The sequence below is a fragment of the Camellia sinensis genome, chromosome 6, assembly GCF_055761805.1.
Source record: "Camellia sinensis isolate YWXY chromosome 6, ASM5576180v1, whole genome shotgun sequence".
Taxonomy (NCBI): Eukaryota; Viridiplantae; Streptophyta; class Magnoliopsida; order Ericales; family Theaceae; genus Camellia; species Camellia sinensis.
The window spans coordinates 182,739,898-182,743,216 of record NC_138966.1 but is presented as its reverse complement, the minus strand read 5'-3'; the positions used below and the strand labels follow the sequence as shown (position 1 = coordinate 182,743,216).

The window sequence follows — 3,319 nt, the reverse complement described above, 5'->3', positions numbered from 1 at the left end:
TTGGGATGACTTTTTGACTTTTTACAAAAAGATGTGCAAAAAAGTAGAGAGAAAAAAAAATCATTAACTTTTTGGTATAAGTTATTGACTTTTTAATTTTTTTAATAGTTTTTTAATTTTTTGATTAAAAAAATCACTTGTCAAATAAGGCCTTAGATGTTAAGTTTGATGTTGAACCGGGTCGAGTATAACGGAGCACTAAATTTTTTTTAGGAATAAATTACGAATAAGTTTTGTGTGAGTGATGGACTTAAATATCGAGAGGTCCTATACACTTTTTTAATAGACCAAGTCTTAAAATACTTATTTTTTAAAAAATGATTTTTTAAATTATTGATAGGTGAGGAAATGAATAAAGACACTATAAATAAATAAATAAATTTGATCAATAAATCAGCTCGAAACTCAATTTTTTTTTTTTTAAATATATTTATTCTAACATACGACAGTGCGATCCATGCCCATGATGAACAGCCGAACTTTTTAGAGTTTGGGCGAGTAGAGAATGAAATCCTGTCTTTTATCTTTTATATTTTATCTTTTTATTTTTATTTTTTATTTTTTATTTTTTTAATTTTTTTTTATAGAAAAATCTTCTCACTCTCCCTTAGATCCAGGGCAGCACCATTTGCAGAGATCACTAAAGTGTTCTGTTGTCCGTTCTGAGTTAACAGACTATAACTTGAAAACTTACCTTGATTTCCCAAGATAAATTCTGCTTAAGTTAAGATTCACGTAGCTATAACTTGAAAACTTGCCTCGATTTCTCAAGATAAGTTCTGTTTAAATTAAAATTCACGTAACGGGAGAGTATTGAACCCATACCAAATGTTGTGATAGTAACAACTTAAAACTAATTTTCAAACCAACTGCTACACACCTGCAACACACCTAAAAAATTGACTCAAGAGATTTCTAACATGAGACTTGGGTCTAACCCTCCCGGATCCACAAACTTTCAGGAATTTGGAAAATTGTTGTCATGAATGAATAACAAAAGATAATAAACAATATTGAACAGGTTAAATTAACTAAATATCCCCTTCCCCCGGCCCACGAACTTTCAGGAATTTGGAAAATTGTTGTCCCAGCCCACGAACTTTTAAGTAGGCCTGTTCAAAAATTCGTTCAAATCGGTAATTCGGACCGAACCAGATCGAATCATACGGTTTGATTCGGTTCCATTAAGAATTGGTTCGATTTCGGATTAAGAAATATGAGAACCGTAAAAACGGTTCGGTTAATGGATTTTATGAAAAAACCACGGTTTGAACCGAACCGAACCGAACCGAACCGAATTTTAAAAGATATATATATATATATATATAATATGATATCAAGTTTTATTTTTATTAATTGGTTTTTTATAATTTTAATGATATTTTTTTTTTTTGATCAGCAAAGGAAAATTTCATTAACAGCATAAAATTAAGAGTACAGGAAGATGAGGCGCACCGAGAGAGATTCGGAAGGTACAAACTACCCTTACTACTGCTACTCGCGCCCAAACAACCAGCCCCCTCCGCCTCACACTTTTTTATACATAGAATAAAAATAGAGGTTAAGAAGAACTTAACATAAAAACAGAGGATAACAGCCTCACAAACAACCCCCACAAAATACAAGTAAAACACTGAGCAGAACACTACTTTTACCCACTGAGCAAAACACTACTTTTACCCATTGCAATCTAATACACCCAAGGACAAATACCCAATCTACAAACACCACTGCACCCTGCACACTACTTATCAGAAACACTACTTATCAGAAACATCCACTGCACACTGCAATCTAATACACCTCACACTACAAACACCCAACCGATACACCCATGGAACAACTCTTCTACTCTGATACACCTCACACTACAAACACCCAACCTCACACACCCATTGCGCACTGCTATTACAGCTAAACATTTCCATCCTTTAAAAATCTCTCTTTGTCCTTACGCTCCAGCTCAAGAATCTTCTCAACCACACCCTCTTCTTGCCCACAGAAATTAATACCCAATTCTTTCCCTAATTTGACAGTGGCTTGCGCTTCCTTGAGGAGATAGCTATGCGAGCTTGATACACCCTCGGACACTGCTGCTGGCCTGAAGATAACGGACTTGGAGGGAAGCCTACCGATAGCTGCAGATTGGTGACCATAGAGTCGAGCAAACCGAGAAAAACCTTCCATCTGAACCTTCTTTTTCCCAGCTTTCTTGGCCGACCGATTTGGGCTGAGGAAAGGAGCAGGACTATGAACATTGCCTTGATTGCTTGACCCATTTGAACCAACCGATAAGAGAGGCCCGGGTAATAAAGACTTATCGCATGCCCTGTTACCTTGATGTTCAACTGGCATACGAATAGGTCCTTGAACTAAAAGCTCATTATACGGAGGGCCCAAGGCAACTTCCAGATTAATACCAGGCCCAAACCCACCTGGCGATCCGCTGAGACTTTTGAACAAACCAGCTTCAGAAGCGTGCTCGGCACACCTCAGTGAATGGTCATTTCTCTTTGGGCAGGGTGCGCACTCCTCCATCATTGCTGCTTTCCCACCTATTCCATTAGGTCTGCTGGCCGCCACATCAGCACATGTCTCCTCAACAACTGTGCCCACCATCTCTCTACTGTTGCATTGAGGAAGCTCCTTCCTTTGAGCCACTTCAATGGAGGAAGGCACCGCATCATCAGACAAGGCAAACTGATTTGGCACTATATCAACATCGTCCTTCCTCTTGCATCCCCCATCTGTGAAGTCATTTTCCTCAGCTCTGCTTAGGTCCACTTTGGAGCTGCTGTTACAATCACCCAGCCCGATTTTTCTCACCCCATTACCCTCCACTGGATTAGCAAAATGGTCTTCACATACAAAAACTGGGTGTAATTTACCCTTGCACTCCAGATGAATGGTTTTGTTAATGAGCTCCATGCATGTTGTAACCACTTTAATTCTGGAATAGGAAAATGACTTTGGTTGGCTAAGATCACCCTCCAATTGAAGGACTGTCCCCCACAAAGCTCCAATGTTGTTTAGATTGCTCCTATTCCAGAGGTTCAGAGGAATACCATGACATTTCAACCAAACACACCTCTCTTATATTAGGATGGTATAGATATTTAATATTAAGTAATGCCTTAATATTATTAGTTTTTATCATGAGTTAAATGTAATTAGTTTGAATAATTATTTTGCTAATATTAACAATTTATTCTTGTAAATAGAAATTTTTGGAACCTTAAACCAAACCGAAACCGAACCGTTTTTTCGGTTTGGTTCTGGTCCGATTTTACAAGTGATACGGTCTGGTCTGGTTCTCAAA

General features: G+C 37.8%; 1 long non-coding RNA gene across 1 annotated transcript; it reads left to right on the top strand.

Moving 5' to 3' along the window:
* Positions 1 to 1,378: 1,378 nt before the first annotated feature.
* LOC145792481 (uncharacterized) lies at positions 1,379 to 2,981 on the top strand. The gene is made up of 2 exons (XR_014331879.1): positions 1,379 to 1,472; positions 2,037 to 2,981. It is a non-coding gene; the product is annotated as an uncharacterized LOC145792481 (long non-coding RNA).
* The last annotated feature ends 338 nt before the right edge of the window (positions 2,982 to 3,319 follow it).